This window comes from Leptonychotes weddellii, chromosome 11 (assembly GCF_054177405.1).
Source record: "Leptonychotes weddellii isolate Sample4059 chromosome 11, ASM5417740v2, whole genome shotgun sequence".
In the NCBI taxonomy this organism is placed as follows: Eukaryota; Metazoa; Chordata; class Mammalia; order Carnivora; family Phocidae; genus Leptonychotes; species Leptonychotes weddellii.
In genome coordinates this window covers 12,323,560-12,343,781 of record NC_138379.1, presented here as the reverse complement: position 1 = coordinate 12,343,781, position 20,222 = coordinate 12,323,560, and the positions used below count along the sequence as shown (strand labels likewise).

Below are 20,222 nucleotides of genomic sequence, written 5' to 3'. Positions count from 1 at the left end.
CATGTGGTGTTTTGGGTGCTTTATATTTAATCCTCATACCTAACCTATCTCCATTTATAATTGAGAAAAGACACAAATGAAGTAACTCTCAAGATCACATGAATCCAGACAATGAAGAAGTTGGGATATATAGTCAGGCAGTTCGACTCTTGGGTGAAAAGCTGACTCAGATTAAAGAAGATCATGCACACAAACCACAGAAAACACTTTAAATATGGAGGACCATAAAGTTGACTCTGACCATTTTTCTAAGGCAAATCTAAGTAGGTAAATACCCAAAGTTTTAACCGTCACAAGAGAAATATGGTTTAGAGTATTGAAAACCTACTGCCATTAATGAGTAGATGTGTGACCTGGGCAAGTTCATCAATATCTCAAAGTGTCAGCTTCCTCACCTGTAATATTAGAGGACTTAACTACATACCTCCAAAGGAACCAAATGGATGCCCAGAATACAACACCAAGCCACTGTACAAATTTCTAAATGGAAGGGGAAAGAAACAGAAATTACTTAGGAAAATTGTGCTCTTTTAAAAAATGTTACCTTTTAGACTGCTTTGCAATACTCTTGATTCTTTCTTTTTCCTATTATATGGCGAATTCAATAAAAAGTTTGAGCTTAGTGCATTGGGAAACTGCATGTTCTCACCCACATATCCTAGAAAGCCGAGTAACCAGATAAAAAGATCAAAAGGGAAGCTTTCCTGGCTAGCCCAGCTCATTACGATGCAAAACTCCACCAGGGCCTCGTGCAAGGATCCAATAGAGTTTGCTTAGTACTCCAATCTCCCCAAATCTCCCCACCTTCCTTAGGAATCTGTAGCAGGGAAACAACTGCCACCAGGTTCTCACCCAGGGTCCTGGGAACATACATGACAACTAACTGTAGGTAGAGTCTACCATTAAATGAAATAAATTGTGTGAGAGCACTCAGAGAGTCTGAATGACTGTAGAGAAACTAAACTGTAATTGTTTCCCTGTCTGTAACCCTGAGGTGGTTAGGTGGATTAAAGAGATACACTGAAGCACACAGTAAATCCCCTGCTTGTCACCCATTCCCAGAGCATCTCCTTCCACTGTAATTTTGCTCCATGTTGAACAGTCCAGGTCCTGCACTACATCAGGCTGAGTTCTGACCTAAGTTAGCAGGGATAAAACTTAACACTTTCTCTATGGGGTCTACAAAAATCTTTTTTTCCTCCTTGTGACACTTTTGTGGCTACCATTTCCATGATTCAGGCTTAGGTGTGGGGCTTCTGACTCTACTGACGGAGTTATCAATGTGTGCTCCTTTTCCTGACCCTAGCAGAGAAATTTATAAACATCTCAATCTCAACTCCTTCTCCAACGGCCAGTATGCACTCTAGTGGTAATAACTTTTTCCCGGCTTTAAAAAATTATGGTCAGGGGCACCTGGGTGGCTCACTCAGTTAAGCGTGTGCCTTTGGCTTAGGTCATGATCCCAGGGTCCTGGGATGGGAGTCCCACATTAGGGCTCCCTGCTCAGCGGGGAGTCTGCTTCTCCCTCTGCCTGCCACTCCCTCGTTTGTGTGCGTGCACGCGCTCTTTCTCTCCGGCAAATAAATAAATAAAATCTTTAAAAAAAAATTGTGGTCAAAAACACCTATATAAAAGTTATCATCTCAACTCATTTTGGGGCGTACAGTTCAGTATTATTGTGCAACATAACAATTTTAAAACCTTTCCTTTTTCATCAAGATTCTTAAGCTGGGGAGCACAACTAGCTGGTTCAGTTGGTAGATCATGCGACTCTTGATCTCAGGGTTATAAGCTGGAGCCCCATGTTGGATGTACAGATTACTTAAAAAAAAAAAAAAAGATTCTTAATCTGGGACCCTCACATCTCTTCAAAGTCCATACATGGGCTTTGGGGAAGAAAGAGTAGGTCTATGAACGCTGTGATATTTTTTTGCTAAACTGCGTGAAGGTGGACACATGAGGTTTCCTGAAGAGAATCCACAGCATTCACCAGATTCTCTCAGGAGCTCACAATTACTGTTAGAATGTTCCCTTCTGACTCTCCTTGCTTCGAGGTAACAAAAGAGTTTGTTAGACAAAGACCAGATCTGATGCCATTTGCATGCCCTTGAGTCACTTTTTTCTGGGCCTCAGTTTCCTGATCTATAAAACTATAAGATGGTACTAGATTAAAAAAAAAAAAGTAGTATACTAAAGCTGAATGGGGATGGGTGAGTTGGGCTATTGGTTCTTCCTTTCCCCAATCTGACATCTCTGGGTGCCTGGGTGGCACAGTTGGTTAAGTGTCCTACTCTTGGTTTCGGCTCAGGTTGTGGTCTCAGGGTCGTCACACTGGGTACAGAGTCTGCTTGGGATTCTCTCTCCCTCTGCCCCTCCCCAAAATAGAGGGGCAGCTGCGTGGCTCAGTCAGTTAAGCGTCTTGACCCTTGGTTTCAGGCTTACGTCTTGAGGCTCAGGTCGTGATCTCCTTGGGTCAAGATCTCCTAGGATCAAGCCCCGTGCTGGGCTCCAAGCTCTCAGCAGGGAGTCTGCTTCTCTCCCTCTGCCCCTCCCCCCACTCATGTGCTCACTCGCTCACTCCCTCTCTAATATAAATCTTAAAAAAAATAAAATAGGGGCACCTGGGTGGTTCAGTCGGTTAAGTGGCTGTCTTCGGCTCAGGTCATGATCCCAGGGTCCTGGGATAGAGCCCCGCGTCCGGCTCCCTGCTCAGCGGGGAGCCTTCTTCTCCCTCTCCCTCTGCCTGCCACTCTGTCTACTTGTGCTTTCTAGCTCTCTGTCAAATAAATAAATAAAATCTTAAAAAAATAAAAAATAAAAATAAATTAAAAAATAAACCTTAAAAAAAAAAATCCTGATCTGCCATCTTATCTCCTGTTTAGCTATCTTTCCGTATCTTTCTAAATAAGAGGCATCCCATTTTGGAGGTGATCAGGTGAGGCACACAGGGAAGGCAAAATACATTTTTAATTTTTTATTTTTGAAGATTTTACTTATTTGAAAGAGAAATAGAGCTAGAGAGCACAAGAGGAGGGAATGGCAGAGGGAGAGGGAGAAGCAGGCTCTGCACTGAGCAGGGAGCCCAACACAGGGGCTGATCCCAGGACCCTAGGATCATGACCTGAGCCAAAGGCAGACGCTTAACCATCTGAGCCACCCAGGAACCCCTACAAAATACATTTTTAAAAATCTCTGTTCCTGGGGTATCTGGGTGGCTCCGTCAGTTAAGTGTCTGACTCTTGGTGTCAGCTCAGGTCTTGGTCTCAGAGTTGTGAGTTAAAGCCCTACACTGGGCTCTGCACTGGGTGTGGAGCCCACTACAAAAAAAATAAATAAAATAAATAAATTTTTAAAAAAATCTCTGTTCCTACATCATTCCAAAATGTCTACACCCTCAAAGTAAGTATTCCCCTTCTCTTCCCCACACAGCTCTCTGCTGGGGGGTGGAGTGGGGTACAGGACTCTCACTCTGCCTTCAGCTCCTCCTGTTTCTTTGGCCGCACTGTCAGTCCTGGGCAACAAACTGCTGCATGTAGCAGGAGCAATCTACATACAGTAGCCCAGCTAGCAGGCAGCTTTCTTCAGGCAGAACTGCTAACTCCTCTACGTATCTTTCTAGTTTGAACCGATGTTCCAGGCATATCAATGTTAAATATTTGCCTAGTGGCCTCTACCTTCAAAGACACAGGGAACCATGTACACAGAAGTCAGAGGCAGCAAAAATTCCCCCTTGTGTGGAGAAGTAGGGGCTCTACAGACACAGACGGAGCCTAACTACAAGGACTGAGACCCTAGACAAAGCACCTAATCCAAATACAATGGTTCAGTCCTTCTACTTTCCCATAATATTCATGTATCACTTGCTCAAATTTGGCATGTTCTAAGACCACCAGTTCCGCCTTAGTTTCCCTGCCCTGCCATAAGGCCAAATCTGTCTCATCTAGTGAGTCACTACTGCTCCTCTCTCCAAATGCATTTTGATTTCAGCCCACTTGTGCAGCTCATCAGGGCTGCACCATATGTTAGTTCCATGTAGGCAGAATGTGACTAATTTTTTTCTAAAACACTGTCAGAGTTACTTTTAAAATTACCTTACAATCTTGATGTCTCTAAGGACTCATTTCTATAATGCATAACCTTCTGGAAATGACTTTATAATTATTTTTCCGAGCACTCAGAGATTCAGGATTTTCACTCCCATTTTTCAGACAAGAGAAATAAAGAGAAGAGAACGGATTAAGTGACCCAAGTTCCACCACCAGCCAGTGAGGCTTGTACTTTCTGGAGTCACAGCACTCTATTTGGTAAAATAAGTCAGTTTGTAAAACGCCCTTTTTTTGGGGGGGGGGGTTCAGAATATTACTTTGCTTTTATTTTCTGAGGTGATTATTAAACTTCAGATATCACAACTACTTGCAACTAATTCTGATGACTAAATGATCTCATGATATCCATCTGAGTTGTTCTAAGAGAGGGCTGGATGAGGGGCGCCTGGGTGGCTCAGTTGGTTAAGCGACTGCCTCCGGCTCAGGTCATGATCCTGGAGTCCCGGGATCGAGTCCCGCATCAGGCTTCCTGCTCAGCAGGGAGTCTGCTTCTCCCTCTGACCCTCCTCCCTCTCATATGCTCTCTCTCTCTTTCTCACTCTCTCAAATAAATAAATAAAATCTTAAAAAAAAAAAAAAAAGAGAGGGCTGGATGAGCCACAGACCACAAATGTTTTTCTAATTAGTAGAGATCATAAACGGGTGAAACTAACATTCTGAGAGTAAAAGAGATCCTGGACTTCCCTACGGAGCAATCTGCCTCTTCTCCAACAATAATGATTGCTGGATTTGATAACTAAACTCATCTCAAGAAGGTTTCTTAAATTTTCCATTTCAGGTCATACATGTTCATTCAAGTAACTGGGGTGGTAGTTTGTCATTGCATTAAGATCTATCCACTGGGGCGCCTGGGTGGCTCAGTTGGTTAGGCGACTGCCTTCAGCTCAGGTCATGATCCTGGAGTCCCAGGATCGAGTCCCACGCCGTGCTCCCTGCTCAGCAGGGAGTCTGCTTCTCCCTCTGACCCTCCCTCCTCTCATGCTCTCTCTCATTCTCTCTCTCAAATAAATAAATAAAATCTTCAAAAAAAAAAAAAAAGATCTTTCTATCCACTAATAACATTCTTCAGTGGATAATATCATCACAAAATATAAAAAAGGATCTCAAGTATCTTATCAATACTGAAAACAGCACATGCTCTTTGAATCCAACTATTCCAATTTTAGAAATATAGCCTTCAAATACAATTGTATCTGATGTACACAAAGTATGCAAAGGGGCATTAATGAGAACATTGTTTATAATAGCAAAAACTGGAAACATACATGTCCATCAGTTAGGGGCTGGTTAAATAAACTACAGTATAGCACTGTGATGGAATGCTGCAGCTATTAAAGAGACTAAGGCAATTCCAATACACTACACTAAGGACTGGTCAAGATTATATTTATACAATAAGAAAGGAATTACACATGGCTTGTATAGGAACAAAACAGGTCAGGAAGGATAAAGAAGAAACTGTTAACAATGTTGCAGAAGTGGAATACTGGCTGAATTGTTCAAATATGGATGTTACCTATTCTACAAAAAACAAAACAAAACTGTTTAAGAAAACTTGAAACTATGAGGGACAAAGTAAAGAAAAATCCCAACTCATGCTTTATTCCAAAACAAGCACTTTGTTTTGCATTTTTTCCTGCTTTGCCTGAAACTTGTGTGTGGAAACAGCCATTGTCCAGGTGAAGCAGTATCCACACCACATGTGAGTTGTTTGGGTAAGGACCTTACACCATCTGAAATTATCCCAGCAACTCAACTGATGTTCCCACAGCTTGGACTGCAAACCTTATGGCTGGCCTATTTACAAAGTTTGGAGCTATTTTCAATCACTCAGCTGTATATCTGTGTGTACATTTTCTTCAATCAACCTTTCCTGCCAGGCAGAGTGCAACATTAGCTGGCTTCCAGTAAGGAAGGCAAGGGACAGGGTGAGATAATATGTCAAAACAAGTTCTATAAATACAGCTTTTGGCCTAGTATCTCAAAAAGGAATCAAAACAGCTTCAAGCTTAAATAGAAAAATCCTACAGTCCTGCAATATCTTACTTGAAGGCTCTAGAGAACAGAAGAGGCCAGGGATCTGGAATCTTGTTTCTCACACCATATCTTGTCTCTCTCTCCCTAATCTCTGAGGGAGGTTAAGATCGAATTGCAGGTATCATTCCAAGTCAGCCTCTCCCCTTATCTTACCCCCACACTACCCAACACATGAGTATCATTTCACTGAGCTCACTCCACCTCTTAGGCAGACATGCCCAGTACACACGACATACAACAGCCCCTCCACGGCACCTAGCATCTAACTTCTATCATCTCCAAAACCCTTGACCAAGCAGCCAAGAACCCTGCCTGTACCATCTGCCCCAACCTCACCCCAAACACAGGGTCACTCAAGCAGGATGCTTCCATATGGTCTTGTCTCAGAAAGTTTATCCTGTTTTGTTGAATAGCAGGAAACTTTATTTAATCTTTCTGTTCTTAGTATCATAATCCTACAAAACAACTTTTCTGTGGAGATGCTTTCTGAGATGGTTAGGTTATATGCCAGAAAGTACAAAACTTACGCCTTTGCTTCAGCCAATCAGGGAGTATGTTTGGCTATGCTTGACTCACCCCAAAGGATACACAGCCTTGGGGCAAATTCTAAGTATCTCCTTAATACTGTCACTTTTTAAAAAAGTGACTTCAATTATCATCCTTTCATCACTCTTGAACTGTGCTCCTAAAAGTGTTCCTCACATTTAAATACCCATTTATATGATCTCCTTCACCTCCTTCAAATCACTACTTAAGGGGTGCCTGGGTGGCTGAGTCGTTAAGCATCTGCCTTCAGCTCAGATCATGATCCTGGAGTCCTGGGATCAAGCCCCGCATAGGGCTCCTTGCTCCGTGGGGAGTCTGCTCCTCCCTCTCCCACTCCCCCTGCTTGTGTTCCCTCTCTCTGTCTCTCTCTCTGTCAAATAAATAAAATCTTAAAAAAAGAAAAATCACTACTTAAAAAAAAAATCCCACTGTTCCGCAAAATTAAACTTGTCAGTACTTTGACTTCATTTTTACAAAAACAAGCTCTTTATAAAATGGGAGCTCTATCAATCAAAAATGCATATAGAAAACATCCTCTAGGGGTGCCTGGGTGACTCAGTCAGTTAAGCAAGTGCCTTCAGCTCAGGTCATGATCTCGGGGTCCTGGGATCAAGCCCCACATCGGCCTCCCTGCTCAGTGGGGAGCCTGCTTCTCCCTCTGCCTGCCGCTCGCCCTGCTTGTGTACCCTTGCTCTCTCTCTCTCTCTCAAATAAAGTCTTTAAAAAAAAAAAAGAAAACATCTTCTATATACTTAGAACTAGAGAGGTCACAAAAAAGGCCCAATCCCTGTCCTTAATGAGTTTTTTAAGTCTTGTTCAGAAGACATGACTTACAAGAACAAGAAAGAAAAGAACAAGAACAAAAAGCATAGGACAGCATACATCCAAGGGAAAGCATATATGCCAAGGGAAAATCTGCCATCAATTTGAGAAGAGACTAAAACATCTCAGAAGAGCTGATTCCTATTTCCCTAACTCAAATTTTCGTGCTATTCAATCACACTGTCTAGGAAAGAGTAACATTTTTGCTACCCTCCACTGAAATTATTCAGCCTACCAATAATTCTCCCATCATCATTCCTTTTGAACAGATCTCCCCGTTACCCTGTTAAACTCACACAGATCACAGTTAATGGATGAGGCAAAACCTGCCAACTCCCCCCTTCTCATACTCCTCCTGTCAAGACATCTGATGATGAATAGCGCAGGTAACAAGAGTTAAAGAAGCTAAAGTTAATTCTGCTTCCAATATCTTCAGTAAACAGGCAGGCACTAGCAGAGATAAAGCAGTAATTCTGGGGATACTCCATGAACTTGCTATTTGCCTTGCAGTTTTTTATCATCAATAAATGAGTTAGTCGACAGTGAGCCATAAAACCAAAGTCATAATCATTTTCATTAAGGAAATTCTAAAATTAAGGTGGGTCAGACTAATTTATAATTCAATAATTCCAAATATTCCATATATGTTAATAAAATTAATAGACAAGTATTTACTATAAACCTTATATCCTACACTCAGACACTGGAGTCACACCACCACTTTCTAATCCCAATTTTGCTGCTTACTAGCCAGGTAACTAGGGACAAATTGCTTAACTCTGTTATACCTATTTCCTCACCTGGAAAATGGCTATATAACAGTATCTACCTTACAGGGTGTTTGTTAGAATTAAAGGATTTATATACATAAAGCATTTAGAATAGTGCCTGGCACACATAAAGTGCTCAATAAATGTTTGCTATCATTAACAGACACTAAAGTTTGTGCCTATGGTGAAAAAGGATGAGTTTTATCTTTACATAATGGAATACCTAAGATTCTACAGAAATATTTTTTATTAAAAGTGGGGTGTATTGGAGTGCCTGGGTGGCTCAGTCAGTTAAGTGTCTGACTCTTGCTCACAGCTCAGGTCTTGATCTCAAGTTCATGAGTTCAAGCCCCACGTTGGGCTCCATGCTGGGTGTGGAGCCTACTTTAAAAAAAAAAAAAAAAAGGGTTGGGAGGAATAGATAAGAAAGCAATGACTGGCTGACCCATCTTCAACCTCCAACTAGGCCTGTCAGCAACCAGTGAAGTATAACCTTCATTAGGAAATACTGAACCACTTGTTCTAAGAGCATTTATTTATTTGTAAACATTTATTACCCCCATCATACCAAAAAAAAAAAAATTGTGGAAGCTTTCAAAATGCATACAATGAAAAAAATATAAACTAATGAGACCAGGGAAATTACATATATATATATTTTTTAAATATCAAAAACAAAGGGAAAGCAGGAATTGAAACGTGCTAGCCAGTGTCCTTTACTGAGGCTGAGCTGTAAAATCAAAGAGCTGCCACTGATTTTAATCTCCAATGACAGCCCCTACAGAGCGTGTATAGTGATTCATAGTATAAATGGGAAAACATTAGTAGGATGGTAAAATGAGATGGGCACTAAAAGTCGCCAAGAAGGGGAGGGTGAAGCCAATTTAAAGTCATACTCAACAGAATTTTAGAAAGTCATTAAGTATGCAGGCCCCACCAGAGATTCAGCACCAGGTCTCAAACTCTAAACAAACACATACACCCAAAGCCAACAATGGACAAGTCACTAAACAGATTCCTAAGTGATTCAAAGCCAGAATCTATCAGCAAATAGTCACACAAACTCTCCAACCATACCACACAGCCACAGGAAAAAGCTGCCTCAGGGAACTGTGTTCCTCCAGCATTTAAAGCCCTTTTCTCTCTTCATCGGCCACAGCAACAAATATGTGCAGAGAACTGTCTCATCCTTACTCAGCTGACAAGTTCTATTCCCAACTCTGCATGCTTATGACTCATGGGGGGGGAGGTAAAAAGAAAGTGTAAAACAAAGAAACAAACTTGAATTTAGACTGAAGTTGATCGAAAGTGAGGAATTCGTTTCTGCCTAATTAGAGTATCTCATAACCAAGAAAATGATCCTTTAAAAATAGAGTAACAAACCCAATAGTCTTTGAAAACAGCCTGAAATCTGTCTACATGTCACATCCCTTACTATTCCTTAAACAGACATGACACCAAAAAACATTACAAGCCCTCTGTAAGGCCAAACTTTACAAAGCACTCTGAATCCACGCAACACAGCACAGGACACTTGCTGCAAAGCCCAAAACAACAGGGCACTTCCCAGAGTTCCTTTCCCAGAAAAGGGCCGAGTTAAGAGACTCAGCCCTTACTACACCCTCTTCCAAAAAGATGTGTACAAAATCATTTCTTAAGAAGGTGGAGGTGTCGGGCGCCTGGGTGGCTCAGATGGTTAAGCGTCTGCCTTCAGCTCAGGTCATGATCTCGGGGTCCTGGGATCGAGTCCCGCATCGGGCTCCCTGCTAGGCGGGGAGCCTGCTTCTCCCTCTGCCTCTGCCTCTCTCTCTCTCATGAATAAATAAATAAAACATTAAAAAAAAAAAAAATGAAGGTGGAGGTGTCTCAGTCTTTTACTCAAATTTTGTATCAGGAAATTTGTGTGCCAAACAAGGAATTCACTTCTACCCCTAAGAACTGACCTCTGTGACCAGTAAAAAAATAAAAGAAAAAAAACCACAATGTCTTTAGAAAGATAAATTTCGAGGAGAACCCAAAGACCATTTCTGACCCTCTATTTACCAGTTTGGCTTTCCTCCCTAAAACATATTTTGTTAAATAATACAAATCTTGTCTCCCTGCCCCATCCCCAAGATTCTGAAACATTCTCCACAATTTATAACTGCCAAAACAGAAAAGACAAACGATCACCTCCTTCACTCGAAAACCTCAATCCTCCACAGAAATGTACACAGACAGACAGAGGGACGCACGTAAGAACACAAACTGCGAGCCCTGCTCAGGCCTGCGCCAGCATGGGTGCCCAGGGCGGCCACACCGCCTCGCTAGTGGGCCGCGGCTCCTGTACAAATATAGAAAGCTGAAAAGTAGAACAGCAGCTTCAGCAGAACACATTCTGCTCCGTGCTCAGAGAGGGAGGAGCAGGGACCTGAACAGCTTTACCCATACATGGTTGCTGAAAGGGGGCCGTTAGGAAAAGCCCAATTATCTCACACACATGCATTCTGTTCACATGGTCCAGACAAAAACCAGAAACACACAGGCTGGTACTTGAAGAAGGGTTTGAGAGATTCTATTTCAGTCAAGGAACTTCCCAATAATCTCAGTCACTTACACCAAGAATCCCCCAGCCATGGGAACAGAAAAGACAGTGTGAAAACTTTACTAGGTCAGATTCTTACCAGATCAGCAGTAGCCGTGAGGCTTAAAATATCATTTAAAGTATGAAATTGAACATGGAAAAAAAAAAAAAGGTTATTCCCCATTTGTGTGAACAACCCTAACCTTCACTGGCCCTTTGCTGTTTTCAGAATCAAGATCTCATCCCAATTCTAAGACTATGTTTTGGGGTCTCTTGGGAGGGGGCAGCAGATGGTACAAGTTAAAATAAATTCTGATGTACTTTTTAAAAAAGATTTATTTATTTTAGAGGGGGGAGGGGCAGAGGGAGAGAATCTCAAGCAGACTCCCCTGCTGGGCGTGGAACCCAATGTGGGGCTCCATCTCCTGACCCCAAGATCATGACCTGAACCAAAATCATAAGCTGAACACTCAACTGACTGAGCCACCCAGGCGCCCCTCTGATGTAATTTTAATTTCCCAAGATGCTGGTTCATATAATCAGAAGCCAAATATTTATTTTCCAAGAATTACTTTGCTTAGAACAATTCATTCAGATTCATCTCAATGTGAAGTGTATGAGAAGCTCAATTTCTGGCCAGAGGGAGCTCTCCCAAGATTAAAAAAAATGCATGGATGATTGGCTCAAATGATTCCATACTTTAGCTCATAATGAATCAACCGAGTATTTACCAGGCACTGTCTATATTCAGTATTACAGGGGCTGCAGTACAAACATCAACTGTAATCACTGACTCCCAACACTTAATATCTAGTTCTGAGGTAAGATTAATACATGAGATAATAAAAGCTGATAGATCTGACTAGTGCTAAAGTGTGGGGTACCAGCTATAAACGCTACACAAATTAAGAAAAAGACAGGACAGACAGACATAGATCTTTTTCCACAGGTCCCACCTCCCAGTACTCTCACTAAGGGCACCCACCATTATCTTAAACATGAGGCTATAATATTTGAACTAGATGATTTCTAAGGTCCCTCCATCTCTGGAATTCTTTGAGTCTGTAATTTAAAAATGTAAAGTTAAAAAAAATGTAGAGTTTTTGCCGACTTCGGAGAAAATATACTCTAAAAAAAGAAAAATGAATTCAGACCATAATTCAGCATCCACGCTAACGTCTCTCATATCATACTTTCAGGAACATATTCTTCTATCTCAGAAATCTCTGATTAGCCTTTTGAGGAAATTTTATACCACCTTTAAAAGAAGGAGGGAGAAAAAGGGGTGCCTAGGTGGCTCAGTTAAACGTCCAACTCTTGATTTTGGCTCAGGGTCGTGAGACTGAGCCCTGTGTCGGGCTACACACTGAGCATGGAGCCCGCTTAAGATGATATTCTCTCTCCCCCACTGCCCCCTGACCCCCCCAACTCTCTAAAAAAGAAAAATAAAATGTTGATGCTGATATACTCTGAGATCTTTGATTACAAAATACTGCCAGTCATTCAGCCACAATGGGAAGCTCCAGAGAACAGAGCCCTGCCTAGTTCCTTCCCATCACTGAATTGTCTGATATATATGTGTGCATGAGCCCAAGCTTATGGGGCATAAATATACAAATACACGAGGGAGCCCCCCCTTTCTCTTGAGGAAATGGGAAATAAGTGACTAGTCCAAGACCACACTATAGGTGTTTATAGTCATTTTGATTTTGAGGTTATACTGTAATCACCTTGGTATATACAGTTGTGGTCTTTTGCATCATGTTCTTTATTTTTACCTAGTTCTCTTCACGTAAGTAACCTTAAGAAAACTTAAGAAAATTCTTCAAATTCTCAAGATAAAACATATCCACCATAATTACTTGCTCTAATATATTTTATCAGCAAACTAACCATTTGGGAATTTTGATATTTTTCTTTGCCCCTTGTAATGTTGTAATGATGAGCAAAGAATGCTAAATGATAGCAAACTTGACCTCTCAATCCTACTACCTAGATCTCCTAGCGCAAGGCAGAGCCCCGTCCACACCGTCTGATATACTGAAAAAGAAAAGAACACATCAGGATTCCTGCAGTAGAGCACTTTTCATGTCCAACAAAACACAGACATGCAAGCGTTCAACATTTTATTAAAAAATCTCTTAACTGTATATAGTGGTTTATATATATTTAGTTTTTCTGGGCAGCCTGTTTTGATTTCCCAAAAAGTAACTTATTGTGAATTAATATTCTACTTTTTGGGTAAGAGCATAGCTTTAATTATCTATTACATACTTTACCGAGGTTACTTATGTGAAGACAACTAGGTAAAAATAAAGAACACGATGCAAAAGACCACAACTGTATATACCAAGGTGATTACAGTATAACCTCAAATTCAAAATAACTATAAACACCTATAGTGTGGTCTTGGGCTAGTCACTTATTTCCCATTTCCTCAAGTGAAAAATGGTACCGGACCACAAGAGCAGTCCATATCTAAGGATTCAGAATTCCTGGATAGTTCATGGATATTCCATAAACTCCATTATGTGCAAAATTTTACATATATACGTAGAATGTATTTACGCACAGTTGACCCTTGAACAACATGGGTTTGAACTGCATAGATCCACTTACTTGATTTTTTTGATACAGTATAGTACTATAAATGTATCTTCTCTTCCTTATGATTTTCTTAGTAACATTTTCTTTTCTATAGTTTCTTCTAAGAATTCAGTATATAATACATATAACATACAAAATATGTGTTAACCGTTTATATTATCAGTAAGGCTTTCTAGTCAACAGTAGGCTATTAGTAAAGTTTCTAGAGCATCCAAAGTTGTAAGTGGGTTTTCTACTGTGCCGGATCAGCACATTCCTAATCTCTGCACTGTTCAAGGGTCAACTATACTTATTTACTTCTATTTATAGGGAAATAGGTCCATAACTTTTTACCAGATTTTCAAAAGGGGGTCCATGATCCAAAATAGATTTAAGACTAAACAATATACAGTCTGTTCCACCTCTAACATCCTTTTATCTCCCCTTGTACTGCCTGGTCCAAAAAGAAGGGAGTCCTCATGACTAAACCCAGTCAAGAATAAACAAGTTAGGGGCGCCTGGGTGGCTCAGTCGTTAAGCATCTGCCTTTGGCTCAGGTCATGATCCCAGGGTCCTGGGATCGAGTCCCACATCGGGCTCTCTGCTCGGCGGGGAGTCTGCTTCTCCCTCTCCCTCTGCTGCTCCCCCTGCTTGAGCTCGCTCTCTCTCTCTGTCAAATAAATAAATAAAATCTTAAAAAAAAAAAAGAGAATAAACAAGTTACCCTGGCCAAAAATTACTCAAAATAACGTATTCCAATTCAAACTGAACCTGAATTATTTTTAGATGACAGACTAACATTACAATACTTAAAAAAAAAAAAAAAAAAAAGGTTTTCAAGCCAATGTTATCCCAACAGCTCATCTCAGGAGGCTTACATGAGACCAGAATTCCTCAGGTGTGTTAGAGATATCCCATTATATAGCTCCTCTCATACCAGGTACACTTTTTTAAAAGGTAAAGCTTCCAGTTTCCTACCTCTGATTCTATCCTGTAGCAAAGAAAGTAATAGGAGACAAGTACAGAGGAAAAAAACTAGAGCATGGAAGATTGCAGTGAAGGAGACTGATAATAGACAAAGAAGCTACCCATCCGGTTAGCAGGAAGGAATATATGAGAATGGCCACTGCCTAATATCTCAATTTGTAAAAAGTGTATTAGACAAAAGAAGAAATTAGCCTCCCTCTAAGACAATAAGGGAAAAATGTGTGTCTGCTGCTGAACAATTTAAGCCTAAAATTTTTAGGTTCTCATGGCAACCTAAGTCATCACACTGCACATACTGTATATAAAGCACATATTTAGAGGCTTAACTAGTAAACTCAAAATGTGACATATGTGCAATGTGGGCGACTACATTATTCTGGGAACTTTAACTTTAAAATCTTCCAACTTTATTCTGCAGCCCCAAAGATGATATAATAGAGTCAACTATGCAGAAGGTGCAAGCTCAAGGAAGAGGTAAAAAGAACATAAATAGAAGCAAAGAGATGAAAGACAAGAAAATTCAGGCTATCAGAAAGTTTCTGAACATGACTCCCCTACTGTGAATCAACCTGTAAAAGGAGGCTTAAAGAACAAGATCACTAGTGAGGACATATATCAAGATAGCATTTGGGACATTCTTTCATGTGGGCCCAGACAAAAGAGGACGTGGTCACAGACCAGACAGATTGCTTGGTAAATATGGCACAGACTGAAAGGCCCCCTGGAGAGACTGGGGTTCTCTTTCTCTCTCTTTTCTAGGAGCTCATGGACTATGGCTGCTTAGAATTAAGAAGTCATTTTCTGGGGCACCTGGGTGGCTCAGTCAGTTGAGCACCCAACTTGATTCTGGCTCAGATTATGATCTCAGGGTCATGAGATCGAGCCCCCACAGAGAGCTCCATGCTCAGTGGGGAGTCTGCTTGAGATTCTCTTTCTCCCTCTCCCTTGCATTCTCTCTCTAAATCTTAAAAAAAAAAAAAAGAACTAAGTAATTATCAGAGCCAAAAGGATGGCTATGGGGCGTGAGAGTTGGAGAGAGTGACTAGCTTTTAAAAAGGGGGGTGGGGGGCACCTGGGTGGCTCAGTCGTTAAGCGTCTGCCTTCGGCTCAGGTCATGATCCCAGGGTCCTGGGATCGAACCCCGCATCGGGCTCCCTGCTCCGCGGGAAGCCTGCTTCTCCCTCTCCCACTCCCCCTGTTTGTGTTCCCTCTCTCGCTGTGTCTGTCAAATAAATAAATAAAATCTTTAAAAAAAAAAAAAGGGGGGGTGGGAGGAGATGACAATCTTTAATGTCACATCATGTCTCGTCAGGGAACCACATAAAGCTGTTAACATCCAGTTTTCTGATCTATTAAATGACCCGTGAGAGGGATACCTCCAATAGGAACTTTATTATGATCCATGCATTTCTTTTTAAAAGACTTGAAGATGCTATGAATGCTACTACCTTAAAATCACATTTCCACGCCACTTCTGTTAAGGGTAAATCACTCCCACTTTTTGATAAGAAAACAGGTAAACAGTTTAGCTAAGGTACACAAAAAAGATCTTACACCAGGGCAGTTAATAGATGTGCCTACTTTCCTAACTCTCTCAACCTAAGAACTTCTAGAATGAGATACTGAATTTACATCACCGATTTAATGGTTAAAAATTACATTACCACGGGAAAAGGAGTGGCTACAAAAATAAATTATTCCATTACTGTTAGGAGACTGGGCCTCAACAAGCCGGAAAAGTATAGGAAAAGAGTACAGCATCTATAGTGTGGACTGGTAGTCCCACAGTGTCCTACCACTTAATAGCTGGGTGCCCCAAATAAGTTACTCTCCTCAAAGCGGTTCCTAACACTTCAAACTTCCTTGTCTACCAGATGGTAAGGATGCAACCGTATCTCTCTTCTCCCATCCCACCCGTCTCTGTCTCTCCTCCCTCCCCCATCAACGTGAAGTCTAACGATTTCTTCCATTACACTATAATTTGGCATACTTTCTAATCAAGAAAAACTTCACAAATGAACTTTTATGCAAAAACTCACTGGTCAAATTAAGAGCCAGAACAACTACATAATAAATGTTTTAGACTAAAAAGGAAAAGGGCACGGGAAATACGGCTAGGATTAGAGATTTCTTTAAGAGCCAGGCCAAACCTACTCATGACTAAAATAGTTGATTACCTTAATTACCTTCGCTGCACAACAAGTGCTGGTGGTCATGAAATCCCAGAATATTAAAAACTCAGCCACATTTTCATTAGAGCATTCTCTACTGTGTTGAAGTCAAGACAGCAAAAGACTGCCAACAGCATTTTCACTTTAATTTTCTGGTAAGACAAAAAGAAAAGTTAATCTTGGAGCCAAATTCTCCATTTTTAGGTATGGTAAATTCTTCGAGGAAAAAATATCTGTGTTATGAGAAACTGAAAACATTTCTGTATATCTTAGAAAATATGCATATGTGCTTTTATCTTAAAAGGTATTAAAAAAAAAAAACCTCAGGCTAATAATTTTTTTTTTTAAGTAGGCTCTCCGCCCAAGGTGGTGCTTGCACTCATGACCCCAGATCAAGAGTCCCATGCTCCACCGCCTGAGGCAGCTAGGCACCCCTGAAGTTTATAATCTTAAATGTTTACCTATTACTACCTTTCAAGCAACTCTGAAAGAGGAAAAGTGAAATAAAAGCTGAAGCCCTGGGGCGCCTGGGTGGCTCAGTCGTTAAGCGTCTGCCTTCGGCTCAGGTCATGATCCCAGGGTCCTGGGATCGAGTCCCACATCGGGCTCTCTGCTCAGCGGGAAGCCTGCTTCTCCCTCTCCCGCTCCCCCTGCTTGTGTTCCTGTTCTGTCTCTCTCTGTCATACAATAAAAAAAAAAATAAAAAAAAAAAAGCTGAAGCCCTCTCTGACAAGGGCATTTGATGACTGGCACACTGAGCAAAAGGACATCCAAAAAGTAGACCAAAAAGTGTTTTGGCATAGGTGATTAATAATTGCCTAAATAATGCTGGTTTTGAACCCAAAACTCACTTTTATGTAAATGAACCTACTCTATACAAAAGCATTCATAAATGCACCACAAGAATACAAAACCACTTGCCTATTTGGCTTTGATTTTGCTTTTCAAGTATATTGAGGCCTCTTTTGATACTCTAGCTTACAATCAATTTCATCTTATTAAGCACATTATAAAATACTTTAAGCTGAATATAATATTTATCAATCTCTTCCCTCCCACCCATTAGAAGACTAGCTTGTTCCAAATATGGCATTACCTTTTCAAAGTTCTAGGGTTTAGACAGGACATAATTCTTTTAAAGAACTATCTGTCTTGTCATGACTGACAAGCATGACTTAAATGGAGATAAACAGGCTAATAAAAAACATTCAGGTCTGATTTTCAATTGCTATTTTATTAGAGAAGAAAAATAAGGCATATAGCTTTAAAATTTCCCATGTAAAACTATCTTCTCTTTGAACTCAGGCAAGGAGGTTCTTGCTAACTAAACAGATAACCCCCACCTGAGGGAAGAAGCAGAGGCTGCCTGCCCATGATGGTGCAAACAGGACTCCTTTGCAGGGCAGAAAGTTTTTCTGCATAACCTCTAAGGTCCTTTTCTAACCTCAGAAATTGAGACTTCATTTATGAAACAAAGAGGCATGGTAAATGCAAGGTGTGAGTAGAGACAGCAAAACATTATGCTGGAAATTAGAAGGCCTGGGCTGGAATCCTGTTTCTGCTTCCCTGTGAACCTAAGTAAGGCATTTCACTTCCCTCATTTGCAAAATGAAAGGATTAGAGAAGAAAAAACCCTGAAGATTCTAACCTTCTGAGACTCTGGCTTCCTCTTACGCCCTGCCTCGGCCACCCACCACCTTCCCACTGCTGCACCTTACCATAATTAGGCAGCTTTTTAAAGCATCTAATTAATGGAACACAGAAATTAAAACCTTTAACTTTCTATTTCTGTCTCGTTTCAAATGTGCAACAGCATTTTATCAAGGAGTAGTTAATGCCACACAGTTCTTGATATACTGGCTTTTCTCTGAACTCCAGTGACAGTTACACAGTGACAAGTTGTAAGCAAGGAGGCTGTTACCATGGGGACCCATTAGGATTCCTGGGGGTGGATCCAGCAGGCCTCTCTCTCTCTTTTTTTTTTTTTTTTGGTCCAAAGCATTTTTTGATGTTCTGGATCTGGCAATTCAGAAAGCCTGATTCAATTTTTTCTTCAGCAAGCTATCTTCAAGAAATATTACCATGTAGTATACAATGCTGAAGAAATATCAGAAACTGTTTCAGTGACTCTCTTACAAAAGAATAAAATATATTCAAGTCTTAACCTTCCCCCATTCATAAAAACAAATAAATACAAACTCAATAGTTTCAGTGACCTATGTATGCTATTTCTTTCCAGATCACCATTTTGCATACAATAAATTCAGAATTTTTCCTATCAAGACTTCAGAGTTCTCCAAAGCAGGTTTCTACATGATTATATTAGAAATATATCAGACCTACGAAACATAAAAAATAAAATGGATTAAATAAGACAAACTGGACCACAACAGAGAAGTGTACATTTAAATTCTAAGCCTGCCTCCAAAATTGCTTTGTGTGGACAAAGGGGATGTACGTCAGGGAGATGAACTGCTACTCCCAGCTAAATGTGTGCTGCCACTCAGCTTCCCCTGAGACCCATCCTGTTAGAAGATACCTTAAGAAAACAGATCGTTTACAAACCTGATCTGTGGATCTGGTTTGTTCACAGAAGTTGGAGCAGTCAGAATTCAAAAGAAAACATTTTTCTAAGTTGTACGCTTCCTGGAACAGAATGAGGTCTTTCTCTAGGTCTTTCTTAGGCCAGAGCAAAGTTACACCAGACAAATGAACATTAATAAATAAAAATAGCACTTGATTTCAATAAAGAAGTTTGCAGGCTTTTTTTTTTTTAATTGCACTTGTAAATGTATCCCAGAGGGTATTAAACAGAAATAGTATATGATAAAAACAAATACATAATAAACACGGTGTCTTTCCATAATTCTTTCCTATAAATTTAAAAGGGGACGCAAAGAAGGACAAAGCCAGAGCACAGTTTTGCCACCTTAGTTTAATACCAGCCTAACGGCTTGAAAAAAGAGAGACTCAGGCCACAGGACATGAGAGGAAGCAAACCCCTGGGTGCTTTATTCGTTTTTACTACTGGTTTACAATTTCCTGGATTTTATTTTTAAACGCATGTCTTGGCCCAGAAAAGCAAGAGAGCATAGACTGCCAGCAGTATCAGATTCTCCTTTTCTTATTCTCTGGAGCTAGAGAAAACAGAGCCAGAATCAGGGTTGTCTAGAAGCCTTCTGATTTTGTCCAGGCAGTATACAATATGAGGTTTCAAGATTACAGAGGTACACAAAGGCTTTTATAGTACAAATCTTAGCCAACTAAATGTCTTTCAATGGAAAGCTTACTTTTTTATTTTTCAGAAAACTCCTTGTACTGATTATCTTCAAAAGACAATGATGTGAACTGAAATTCTTAGAATTTCAATTTTAAAAGATTTTCTTCCTATTCCTCAGTACTGAATGGTCTCAAAACATAAAAGTGCCATCTGACCAGACATGGAATATTTAAAAAATATTTATCGAGTCTCTACTTTGCACAAGGGCCCAATACCACTGAGCACTATGGACAATAAAACTTCCTCTATGCCTCGGGGCGCCTGGGTGGCTCAGTTGGTTAAGCAACTGCCTTCGGCTCAGGTCATGATCCTGGAGTCCCGGGATCGAGTCCCACATCAGGCTCCCTGCTCAGC

General features: G+C 40.7%; 1 protein-coding gene across 10 annotated transcripts in view; it reads right to left on the bottom strand.

Moving 5' to 3' along the window:
* The window catches only part of CELF1 (CUGBP Elav-like family member 1), a 69,634-nt gene that overhangs the window by 35,299 nt on the left and 14,113 nt on the right, over positions 1 to 20,222 (bottom strand). Inside the window, exon 2 of one of the 10 annotated variants that reach the window (XM_081798100.1) lies at positions 16,604 to 16,740. The exons of the other annotated variants lie outside the window; for them this stretch is intronic. The gene's annotated coding sequence lies outside the window, so the exon portion shown is untranslated. The remainder of the gene's footprint in view (positions 1 to 16,603; positions 16,741 to 20,222) is intronic. 10 annotated transcript variants of the gene reach the window in all.